Source organism: Suncus etruscus, chromosome 5, assembly GCF_024139225.1.
Source record: "Suncus etruscus isolate mSunEtr1 chromosome 5, mSunEtr1.pri.cur, whole genome shotgun sequence".
Lineage (NCBI taxonomy): Eukaryota > Metazoa > Chordata > Mammalia > Eulipotyphla > Soricidae > Suncus > Suncus etruscus.
The window spans coordinates 15,837,062-15,849,766 of NC_064852.1; the positions used below are offsets into that span (position 1 = coordinate 15,837,062).

General features: G+C 47.5%; 1 protein-coding gene across 2 annotated transcripts in view; it reads right to left on the reverse strand.

Annotated features, from left to right (window-relative positions):
• ST6GALNAC6 (ST6 N-acetylgalactosaminide alpha-2,6-sialyltransferase 6) overlaps window positions 1-11,028 on the reverse strand; it is a 30,673-nt gene extending 19,645 nt beyond the window's left edge. The window contains exon 1 of one of the 2 annotated variants that reach the window (XM_049774195.1): window positions 10,982-11,028. The gene's annotated coding sequence lies outside the window, so the exon portion shown is untranslated. Of the gene's footprint in view, window positions 1-8,143; window positions 8,176-10,981 lie in introns of those variants that run through there. The other variant, XM_049774196.1, reaches the window with a different exon arrangement.
• Window positions 11,029-12,705: the final 1,677 nt, after the last annotated feature.

A 12,705-nucleotide genomic window follows, 5' to 3' on the forward strand; every position in this document is an offset into this window, starting at 1 on the left:
TTGCAAGGCAAATGCCGCTGTGCTATCTCTCCGGGCCCCATTTTTTTTTTTTTTACACCTTAATTTTATTGAACCATTGTGACTTACAAAGTCCTTCATAGCTGAGTTTCAGGGCCAATCCCACCACCAGTTGCCAAGTACATCTCATACTACTCCCCCTGCCTCAAGTCTGCCAGCATAATAGGCCCATTTTAAGTTTGGGTCTCTTGATTCCACTGTTGTCTCTTTGGCTTGGAATGTTTAGTTCCTTTATTTTTTTTTGTTTTTTTGGTCATACCCAGCGGCACTCATGGTTTACTTCTGACTCTGCGCTCAAAAATCGCTTCAGGTAGGCTTGGGGGACCATATGGGATGCTGAGATTCAAACTGTCTGTCCTGGATCCACTGCATGCAAAGCAAATGCCCTACCACTGTGCTATCTCTCTAACCCAGTTCTGTCCTTTTTTTTTTTTTAACACTATCATGCACCTAAGACCGTTTGGCACCTGGCCCCCATCCTTTCATATTTGTGATTCTCCTCTTCCACTCAGTTTTTTGCCTTCACTTTGCTATACTTTGGGCTAAGGGATTTAACTTATTTTACTTTCTTTTTTCCCCCACACAGTGATCTCCTGTTTTGACAATAGTGGCCTTTATCTCTGGTGTTGCTTTCCAGGGTTTCAAGAATCTCATGATGAAACACTATTTAAGGGGCCGGGCGGTGGCGCTAAAGGTAAGGTGCCTGCCTTGCCTGCGCTAGCCTTGGACGGACCTCGGTTCTATCCCCCGGTGTCCCATATGGTCCCCCAAGCCAGGAGCAACTTCTGAGCGCATAGCCAGGAGTAACCCCTGAGCGTTACCGGGTGTGGCCCAAAAACCAAAAAAAAAAAAAAAAAAAAAAGAAACACTATTTAAAAATAGTAAGGACTGGGACCAGAGAGATAGCATGGAGGTAAGGCATTTGCCTTTCATGCAGAAGGTGGGTGGTTCGAATCCCAGCATCCCATATGGTCCCCCGAGCCTGCCAGGAGCTATTTCTGAGCATAGAGCCAGGAGTAGCCCCTGAGTGCTGCCGGGTTTGACCCAAAAAAACAAAACAAAAATAAAATATATTAAGGACAGGTAAGGTAGCACTGCTGTTCTATTGTATTGCTTTATTGCTGTAAATATTCTGGTGTGTGTAATTTATGCTTTGTTTGGGGGCCATACCAGCTGTGCTCAGGGATCATTCCTGACAGTGCTCAGGAGACCCTATGTGGTGTCAGAGATTGAACTGGGCTCAGACTGGGTGCAAAGCAAGTGTCTATTTTTGTTTTGTTTTTGTTTTTTTTAGGCCACACCGAAAGATGCTGGGGGTGGGGGTTACTCCTGACTATGTGCTCAGAAATCGCTCATGGCTTGGGGGACCATATGGGACTCCGGAGGTTCATCCTAGGTTAGCACGTGCAAGGCAAATGCCCTACCGCTTGCGCCACGGCTCCGGCCCTACAAAGTGTCTTATCTGCTGGTCTCTCTGCCTGGTCCTACACATAATTTATAAAACAAACTTTATCTGGGATGGGAGAGATAGCATGGAGGTAAGACGTTTGCGTTGCATGCAGACGGTCAGTGTTTTGAATCCTGGCATCCCATATAGTCTCCCGAGCCTGCCAGGAGCGATTTCTGAGTGTAGAGCCAGGAATAATCCCTGAGCCCTTCTGGGTGTGACCCAAAAACCAACCAAACAAACAAACTTTATCTGGGGTCAGAGTGCTTTGCATGCAGCCGATCCAGATTTGATCCCCACAATGTAACCCTTCCCCCAACTTCCTGTTGGGTTACATCTTATTTTACCTAAAACAAAAGTTTATCCTTGGGTCCGGAGAGATAGCACAGCAGCATTTGCCTTGCAAGCAGCCAATCCAGGACCAAAGGTGGTTGGTTTGAATCCCAGTGTCCCATAGGGTCCCCCGTGCCTGCCAGGAGCTATTTCTGAGCAGACAGCCAGGAGTAACCCCTGAGCACCGCCGGGTGTGGCCCAAAAACCAAAAAAAAAAAAAAAAAAAAAAGTTTATCCTTTATTTTTTTTTGTATCTGTTTTGTCCCCTCTGGGAGAAGCTGTAATGCCCTTATTCGCAAATTTGTACCAGGTTTGTGTGAGATGGGGGTTCAGTTACATCTTGCACATTCCGATAGGCTATGAGAGGGGCCGTATGAAAGGGGCTGGAGAGACAGAATGGAGGTAGGGCGTATGAAAATCATTCAGATCAGCTTTATTGATCAGAGGCAGTAATACTGATTTGCAAGCTGTATTAGCATTGTGGTAAGCCAAATTCTTTCCAAGAAATTTTCTCATATCCACGTCTCTCACTTGCAATTTAAGCGCATCCTTGAGTCTTCCCACAAACTCTAAATATGGTTCAAGATTGCCCTGTGTGATTTTAAGAAAATTCCCTGAATATATTCCCATGGAATCAATCTTTTCCCATGAGGATAAAGTGATTTCCTTAACTCTATCCAAAATTTCCTTTGGTAAAGCAACTTGAACTTGAACATTAGAGTATTGATTTTCAGCCTTCAATAGTTCATAAGATAGGGTCGCCCCAGCCACCCGTTTTTTCAGCTCCTTTTGGGCTAAAGAGCTTGGCTTTAACTCCTTCTGTGTAAAACATGTTAAACACATTTTTTTTTTTTTGGTTTTTGGGCCACACCCGGCGGTGCTCAGGGGTTACTCCTGGCTGTCTGCTCAGAAATAGCTCCTGGCAGGCACGGGGGACCATATGGGACACCGGGATCCGAACCAACCACCTTTGGTCCTGGATCGGCTGCTTGCAAGGCAAACACCGCTGTGCTATCTCTCCGGGCCCTTTAAATAACTTTTTAAACCGATCTGTGTCTTCCATCTCAAGATGTTCATAAAATGAAACATTTACTCCAGGTAAAGGGGCTGAGCCCGTGTTGGCAAAATTACTCCAAATAGGGCTCTTTGGTGATTCATTCTCTGATTCAGCACTAGTTTGCCTGTCAATTATATCAATAAAATCAAGGTTCTCCTGTAGAGTTAGTACAGGTAGTTGGTTGTTCACGAGTGGTCGGTCTAGGAGTAGGGGTGTGTGTTTCTAAATCTTTGTTTTGAGCCCAAATGTTTGCAGGATAGAGGCCTCTATTTTTTTGTAGTGGTAGATGATTTACCAGTTTGCACTTGAACCCGAGTATGCATAGGATAGAGGCCCTTATTTTCTGCAGTGGGAGGAGATTCACTATTCCTTATCCTTTTATCCTTACATACCCAGCCAATCAATAAGTTCAGCAGGACAATATTCACCAATATTAAAATTTCAGAAATGATCAAGGAGATATACAGAACAGGAGAGGCAATTCTGTAATTATATATTTTCATTTGCAATGTGGACCACAGCCAACTTAAAGCGAAAACTTTACACAATGCCGAATCAATCTGTTTGAAACAAGGTGGCATAATTCATGCAAATAACCACATAAACCACCTGAAAATTACCAAGGGAGATTTTGTTTTTGTTTTTGTTTTTGGGCCACACCCGGCGGTGCTCAGGGGTTACTCCTGGCTGTCTGCTCAGAAATAGCTCCTGGCAGGCACGGGGGACCAAATGGGACACCGGGATTCAAACCAACCACCTTTGGTCCTGGATCGGCTGCTTGCAAGGCAAACGCAGCTGTGCTATCTCTCCGGGCCCACCAAGGGAGATTTACAAGAAAACATTTCATTTACTGTTTTTTTGGGGGGAGCTCGTTTTTTTTTCTTCTGATTTTGGGCCACACCCTGTGATGCTCAGGGGTTACTTCTGGCTATGTGCTCAGAAATCACTCCTGGCTTGGGGGATAATATAGGATGCTGGGGGATTGAATCGCTGTCTGTCCTAGCTCAGCCACATGCAAGACAAGTGCCCTACTGCTTTGCCACTGCTCCAGCCCCTCACTTACTGTTGATGAGGATTGGGTTGCAGTCTGTTTGAGCGCCAGTTGAAGGGCCACGAGATTGAGGTTTGATTCCTAGGTGCGAATGAAATAATCCAAACCAGGCTGAGGGTGAAACACTTGTAGTCTGGCAGTCTTCTACCTAGTATCGGGCCTCGAGCCTCGATGCTTGCCAGAACTGCTGTTTTTATTGAGTACAGAGATCATCCCTGGTTGGGGCAGTAAACCCAGCCAGGTTTACAAGACAATCTTTGTTTTGGGTGAAACCAAGTTGTAAACAAAATAAGATGTAACCCAATATATGTGAAAAGATATGAAAAAAGCTCATTGTTTTGAGAATGATATATAGTTTAAATTTTTTTTCTGATTGTTTTTGTGTTTTGTTTTGTTTTGTTTTTTTGGTTTTTGGGTCACACCTGGCGGTGCTTAGGGTTTACTCCTGGCTGTCTGCTCAGAAATAGCTCCTGGCAGGCACAAGGTGGGGGGGGACACCATAGGGGACACCGGGATTCAAACCAACCACCTTTGGTCCTGAATCAGCTGCTTGCAAGGCAAAGGCCGCTGTGCTATCTCTCCAGGCCCTACAGTTTAAAATTTGATGCTAGTAGGGGCCGGAGAGATAGCATGAAGGTAAGGCGTTTGCCTTTCATGCAGGAGGTCATCGGTTCGAATCCCGGTGTCCCCTATGGTCCCCTGTGCCTGCCAGGAGCAATTTCTGAGCATGGAGCTAGGAATAACCCCTGAGCACTGCTGGGTGTGAGCCAAAAACCAAAAAAAAAAAAAAAAAAAAAAAATGATGCTAGTACAGCCAACTTTTACTGTTCCTATGCAAATAACCACTTTTGCAAATTCTAATCTGGGGTTTCTGCAATAGAACATGGTTTATGCACCCTTCAATTTTTTTTTTTTTTTGTGTGTGCACCCTCCGATTTTTTAAACACAAAGGGGCAATTGTTGGGTTACACCTTATTTTATCTAAAACAAAGTTTATCCCTTTGTATGGTTCCTTGTATCTGTTTGTTTACAACTGGGTTTCACCCAAAACAAAGATTGTCTTACTTGTAAACCTGGGTGCCCCACCCAGCAGGGGTGTTCTCTGTACTCAATAAAAATGGTAGTTCTGGCAGGCAGCGGGTGCCATACTAGGTAGAAAACTGCCAGACTACACATGTTTCACCCTCAGCCTGGTCTGGATTGTTTCTTGTGCGACTCTGATTCATACTCCACCAGGGCTTGGGGTGATTTTACATTTCTCTAACCTCTTCTTTTGGTATGTAAAAGCCCACCTGGTTTACTGAGCCTTCCCCCACCACGATGAGTGAGGTTCTGGAGAATAAAAAGGGTTGACTTTGGGCTGAGAGAGAAAAGCACAAGAGAGAAGGAGAAAGCATATGGCTGGCAGAAAGCAGCACAGGCAAGAGAGAATGACAGAGAATGGCAGAGAAAGGCCGTGGGGAATAAAGCGAGCCAACTCCAATGAATATCTTTTTGACTGCTATGTATTATGTCTCCACCACTACCCTGCTTCATCAGACCTGAGGGATTAGGAACACGGTGCCTGGGAAAGCCTCACCCAACTCGTAGATTTTTTTATTTTTATATTACACTGCGGTATTGTGCCCCAAGCACTGCCAAGAGTGACTCTACAGTACAGAGCCAGGAGTAAGCTCTGAGCATCTCCAGGTGTGGCCCCAAAATTGAAAAAAATAACTAGGGCTGGAGAGATAGCACAACGATTGGGCATTTGCCTTGCACGCAGCCAATCCAAGATGGACAATGGTTCAAGTCCCGGCATCCCATATGGTCCTCCGTGACTGCCAGGAGCGATTTCTGAGCACAGAAGAGTAACCCCTGAGCGCTGCTAGGTGAGACCCAAAAACAAAAAACAAAAACAACAAAAAATAGAAAAAAAATAATGAAATTGATATTGATATTTATAACCTCTAGAAGATATCCTCCCAGTTGGTTTTGGTTTTTGTTTTGTTGTTTTCCAACAGAACCACATAACATGAATCATCTTGTTCTGCCTCATGAATTGGGGGGAGATGGAGGGTATCAGGACCAAACAGTCCTATAAACATTGAGTGGAAATAAAAAATGATCAGACTCGGGGCCGGGTAGGTGGCGCTGGAGGTAAGGTGTCTGCCTTGCAAGCGCTAGCCAAGGAAGGACCGCGGTTCGATCCCCCGGCGTCCCATATGGTCCCCCCAAGCCAGGGGCGATTTCTGAGCACATAGCCAGGAGTAACCCCTGAGCATCAAACGGGTGTGGCCCAAAAACAAAAAAAAAACAAAAACAAAAACAAAAAAAAATGATCAGACTCAAACAACAAACCCAAAGTCAAGGACAACAGAATTGATACCCAATCTGCAAGAAGCTATACACAGGGGGAGCAGTTACAGTAGCAGACCAAGGGAGGGAGGAAGGAGGGAGGGCGGGGGGGGGGGGGAGAGAGAGAGAGAGAGAGAGAGAGAGAGAGAGAGAGAGAGATGGAATTCATGCTGGCAAGAGGGGTGGAGGGGGACAACACTGGTGGTGGGAATGGCCCTGATTTATTGTCACTATGTACCTTAAATATTACTGTGAAAGATTTGTAATTCACTTTGGTCAATATAAAAATTATTATTATTATTATTTTTTTTTTTTTTTTGGTTTTTGGGCCACACCCAGCAGTGCTCAGGGGTTACTCCTGGCTGTCTGCTCAGAAATAGCTCGTGGCAGGCATGGGGGACCATATGAGACACCGGGACTCGAACCAACCACCTTAGGTCCTGGATCGGCTGCTTGCAAGGCAAACACCGCTGTGCTATCTCTACAGGCCCATATAAAAATTATTTTAAAAAATAATGAAATTGGGGGCCGGAGAGATAGCATGGAGGTAAGGCGTTTGGCTTTCATGCAGGAGGTCATCGGTTCAAATCCCGGCGTCCCATATGGTCCCCCGTGCCTGCCAGGAGCAATTTCTGAGTATGGAGCCAGGAATAACCCCTGAGCACTGCCAGGTGTGACCCAAAAACCACAAAAAAAAAATAATAATAATGAAATTGAATAAAAATTCTACATGCTTAGGGCAGACAGCATAGATAGGCAGGGATCAAGAAATCCTTGGTTCCAAGCAGCTCCTGGGGGGTTATGGGATATATTCCCTGAAGCTAAGGAGAAGGTTCTGCTGTAAACTTGACTTTTTCTTTTTTTTGGGGGGGGGGGCAGTTGGCAGTGCTCAGTGGTTACACCTGGCTCTGAACTCAGAAATCATTCCAGGTAGTGCTCAGGGGACCATATCAGTTGCTGGGAGCAAAGCCCTAACCCACTGTGCTATTGCTCCAGACCCTAGATTAGACTTTTTCTCCATATGGTGGAGCTGTCTGAGTGGGTGGGGGGTTGGAACCTGTCACTCTCCTGGGTGCTCAGGACCTACATTATTTGAGTTCAACTTGAGCTTCCCAGAACTTCAGCTTCTGCAGAGCAGAGACAGTGTTCAGTCAATCAGTCACTTCTCTGGACCCTCTAGACTTTTATTTTGAGAGGGCTAGAGTGATAGCACAGTGGTAGGGCATTTGCCTTGCACACTGCCAACCCGGGACTGTACCGGGTTCGATCCCGGGCATCCCATATGGTCCCCTGAGCCTGCCAGGAGAGATTTCTGAGCTCAGAGCCAGGAGTGACCCGAGTGCCACCGGGTTTGGCTACCATAAACAATAAACAACAACCACAACAAAAAAGACTTACTTTTGGTGGTGGTGGTGGGCGGGGGAAGTGGCCACATCTGGTGGTTTTCAGGACTGACTCCTGACCCTATGCTCAGTGATCACTCCAGGTGGGGTTTGGGAGATCCTGGGGTGCCAGGGATCTAATCTGGGTTGGATGTGTACAAGGCAAATCTGCCCACCCACGGCTCCAGCCTCTCAGACTTTTATTTCTTTGTTTTTTTGTGGGGGGGGGGGGTCACACCCGGTGGTGCTCAGGGGTTACTCCTGGCTCTACGCTCAGTAATCACTCCGGGTAGGCTCTGGGGACCATATGGGATGCTGGAATTTGAACCACCGTCCTTCTGTGTGCAACGCAAATGCCCTACCGCTGTGCTCTCTCTCTGGCTCCGCCATACTTTTATTTCTAATGGTGGGTCTGGGAAATTGAACTTGGTTCTCATACCTCCCAGGCATTCCCCCCAACCTATCACAGAGCTATATCTGAAGTCCCTGAAAACTTATTAGAAAAATTTCTTTTTTACCTTTCAGTGGCAGTAGGGCCTGGAGATACTGGCTTTCCGAGGACATTGACTTATCCTCCCCTGAAGATTCCCCTCACCCCTCAATAAAAATGCCTTGATCTGAAAAAAAAATTTTTTTTTAGATGGAAGATGATGTTGGGCCACACCTAGTAATGTTCAGGGATTAGCCCTGGCTTTACACTCAGGAATCATTCCCACCAGCTCAAGGAACCCTATGGGATGCCAGGGAGGGAATGAAACCTGGCTTAAGACGCATGCAAGGCAAGCACCCTGCACCCTACCCACTGTACTATCTCTCTGGCCCTTGATTTTTTTTTAAACTTAACTATATATACAATCTGGTCACTTTTTTTTTGTTTGTTTAATTGTGGGACACACACACACAACACACATACACACACACACACACACAACAGTGCTGAGACTTGAACCCAGGGCCAGTGTACACAAGAAAGAGATGTGTTCTAGGGCCAGAGCGATAGCATAGAGGTAGGGCATTTGTCTTGCATGCAGCGATCCAGGATGGACGGTGGTTCGAATCCCAGCATTCCATATGGTTCCGAGAGTCTGCTAGAAGCGAATTCTGTGCACTGAGCCAGGAGTAACCCCTAAGCGCCACCCGATGTGCCCCCCCCAATACCTGAGCCATATTCCATATCCCAACCATGTCCCCTACTTTTATTTTTTTTGTTCAAACTAGGTAGTGCTGGGGACTACACCTATTTTGGTGCTTGGGGCTCATTCTATCTGGTGCTGGGAGACCACAGGTCCCCCTACCTCCCCCATACTCAGGCCTTTGGCATGATCTCCCTGGCCCTGCCCCGTTGTTGGGGGGCGTTTTTTACTGTTTGGATTTGATTTGGGGGCCACACTGAGCACTATAGGATTGGCTGCATGCAAAGCAAGTGAGTGCCTTACCTGCTATCTCGCCAGCCTCGCCTCATTATTTTGTTTTGTGATGGTTGTTCATATTTTTTTTTCAGTGTTATGCCCCCTTTATTGTGCAGACAATACCACATATTAGTTGTTCAGATTTTATTTATTTTGGGTTTGGGCTACACCTGGCAGTGCTCAGGGATCACTCCTAGTAGACTCAGAAGACCATATGGCAGGCCCTACTGCTGTGTTATCACTCCAGCCCCTCCCCACTTTTTTTTTTTTTTTAAGACACACTGTGTTCTGTTTTTGTAAATGGACACAAAGGAGGTCTGGAAGGAGCAGACCCCTGGAGAGTGAATTTGGGATACTACCCTTTATTTCTCTCTTGCCTTCCACATTGTTTCCATTAGATAAACAAACTTTGTTAAGCAAACTCAACTTCGTTTTTCAATAAACGTGGGTAAGCAAATACAGCTTTGTTTTTCATTAAAACAGAACTCGTTAAATTATTTCATTAAAACAGGAGTGGGGGAACTGGAAGGAGGAGGCTAGCAACTTGGTTTTGTGTCCCTGAGGCCACCCAGCAGGATGGAAAATACCAGAGATGTGCTGGGCTGGCTGCCTGGTGAATTCCTCTGTGGGGGTCCAGAGAAGGGGAGTCCTTTGTCAGGGAGCTCTTTGCCAGAGCTTGGAAGCTACAGCAGAGCTGCCTTACCTCACCTCAGTGAACCAGAGCAAGGAAGCAGAAGCAGGGTCTCTCTGCCCTTACCTCAGGCCTTGATATCTGGGAGGCCTGATTAATCCAAGAGCTTCTACTTCCGGCTGGTTTCCCTTATTCTGAACCCCAAGAAAATCACAATCACATAAATAATAAAAGTAGGAGCTGGAGAGGTAGCACAGCGGTAAGCATTTGCCTTGCATGTGGCTGACCCAGGATGGATCCAGGTTCAATTCCTGGCATTCCATATGATCGCCAAGCCTGCCAGGAGTGATTTTGGAGCACAGAGCCAGGATTAACCCCTGAGTGCCGCTGAGTATGGCCCCAACACAAATAAAAAAAAATAATAATAATAACAGGAGGGGCTGGAGAGATAACATGGAGGGAGGGCATTTGCCTTGCATGCAGAAGGATGGTGGTTCAAATCCCAGCATCCCACAAAGTCCTCTGAGCCTGCCAGGAGGAGAAATCCCTGAGCTCTTCTGGGTGTGACCAATAAATGAAAAAATAAATAAAATAAAATAACAGAAGGAACAATAATAACGGCTCCCAAGGCTGGTTTGGGTGCTTTGTCAAAAGCTGAGTTCTTTTTTGTTTGTTTTAGAGCAGTACAAGGTGATACTCAGGGGTTACTCATAGCTCTGCCCTCAGGAATCAATCCTGGGAGGGCTCCGGACCATATGGAATGTGGGGGATTGAACCCAGGTCAGTGCATGCATCCCACATTGGGCTCTTTGTGATAACCTTCTGATAACTGAAGATGGTCCCTCCCCACTTCACCCCAGGGACAAAATGAGGCTGAGAGCAAGGTCTGCCCATCTTTGAACACTATCTTTGCGCCCTAAACCCAAGCCAGTCCCACCCACACCGGGTTCTTCGGCTGACCAACTGAGGGGTCAGTCCTAAAGCTGGTTGCCCAAAGCTGGTGGTTCTCCCATGGTCTGAAGACCCCAGATCTCCCACCCCAGATCTCGAATTACAGCCTGAAACCAAGACTCGCAGGGTACAGAAAGTTGGACATCAGGTGTCTCTGGGAACCTGAGATGGAAGCTGGGGAGTTGCCAGGGTGGTGGCACACAGCGGGGGGTGTCCATGCAATGTGGCTGCCCCACCCCAGAACCCTGCGATTGGAAGTCCTGGTCTCCAGCTGCGATGTGGCCCCTCCGAAGAGGGAGGGTAGGAAAAAAAGGCCCTAAAAAACGCTGTAATCAAGAATCAACCTTCCCCTGCCCCTCACTCACCTCCAGTCATAGGAACTGAGGGGGCGCAGATGGGGGCTCCTCAGACAGCTGTCAACAGGCCCCTCCACAATAGTAGGTGGTGGCTGGTTCCTGTGAGGTCACTACTCAGCAGTGGACAACCCGCAGGGAGTGGGAGAGTCTGGGGCCCTGTCAGGACAGAGGCTCCTCTGTGTGTAGGGCGGAAGGGATCCTGGTAGAAAGCACAGAGAGGGTGGTTCTGGGAGGGGCTGGGTTCTAATGCTCAGAAGCAGCAGTGGCCTGAAGGTCTGGGACAGGCAGACAGTTGGGGCTTCCTGCTCATGTACCCCCTAGAACAGGGTCAGGTGAGCCAAAGGGACCCCACTGAAAATGCCAACTCAGGTCCCACCCTTGGCAGGGGCTGCTATTGTGAATGCCGCCACCACCCCCCACACCCCAGTGGGTTAGGGATCACCTTGCCTCCCTTGTTTTTGTTTTCTGGCCACACCTGGTGATGGTCAGGGCTTACTCCTGGCTCTGGGCTCAGGGCTCATCCTTGGAGGTGGGGGACTCATATGTGGCCTGAAGGGGAACAAAGTAGGCCCCCTATACTATCTCTCTGGCTCTAGGGCTCCTTTTTTTTTTTTTTTTTTTTTTTTGATTTTTGGGCCACACCCAGCGGTGCTCAGGGTTTACTCCTAGCTGTCTGCTCAGAAATAGCTCCTGGCAGGCACGGGGGACCATATCGGACACTGGAATTCGAACCAACCACCTTTGGTCCTGGATCGGCTGCTTGCAAGGCAAATGTCATTGTGCTATCTCTCCGGGCCCTCTAGGGCTCCTTTATACAGAAAAACTAAGGCTCACAACTTAGCAGAAGCAGGGCACTGAACTAAGTGTAGGCTCCTGGGTCATCTTAAGAGTCCTGCTCCTTGTTTCTGTGTGATCCTGGCAGGTGGGATGGTTCTAGGCCCCAGTGCTAGGCCAGAGACCCAGACCTAGGATGGCATTGGGCTCAGTCTATGACAGGGTGGCGAACAAGTTCGACACAAAGAGCCAGAATTTTAAACTGTGAGAGTCAGAGAGCCACACCACGCAGTGACCTGTCAAAACAGACAAACACTCACACAAAAGCATATCATTTTAACACTAATATATTAAACACATATTGTATCTTGCCATTTTGAGTGAGGGTCAAAATCCTGCAGTGATGGTGAGGGTGTGCTGCATCCTCCACACTAAGAACTAGCGGCAAGATGTAACCCAGGGACCAGGCAGTGGCGCTAAAGGTAAGGTGCCTGCCTTGCCTGCGCTAGCCTTGGACGGACCGCGGTTCGATCCCCCGGTGTCCCATATGGTCCCCCAAGCCAGGAGCAACTTCTGAGCACATAGCCAGGAGTAACCCCTGAGCGTTACCGGGTGTGGCCCAAAAACCAAAAAAAAAAAAAAAAAAGATGTAACCCAGCATGTGACACACAGGTCCCCCGCTCGAAGGCCCGTGCAGTTGTTTCTGAGGGATGGGAGACGGGACTCCATGCTCCGGGATCTCACCTCAGAGGTCCCTCCTCAGAAGCAGCAGAACAAATTCCAAACTTGGCAAAGAGCCACAGTATACAAAATTATGATAAGAGGTAAAGAGCCGCATTTGTTTTGGCTGGGAGCTACATGCGGCTCAAGAGCCACGAGTTCGCCATCCCTGGTCTATGACATGACCTCATCTATAAAATGGTCCAATACGAGACCAGAGAGATAGCACAGTGGGTAGA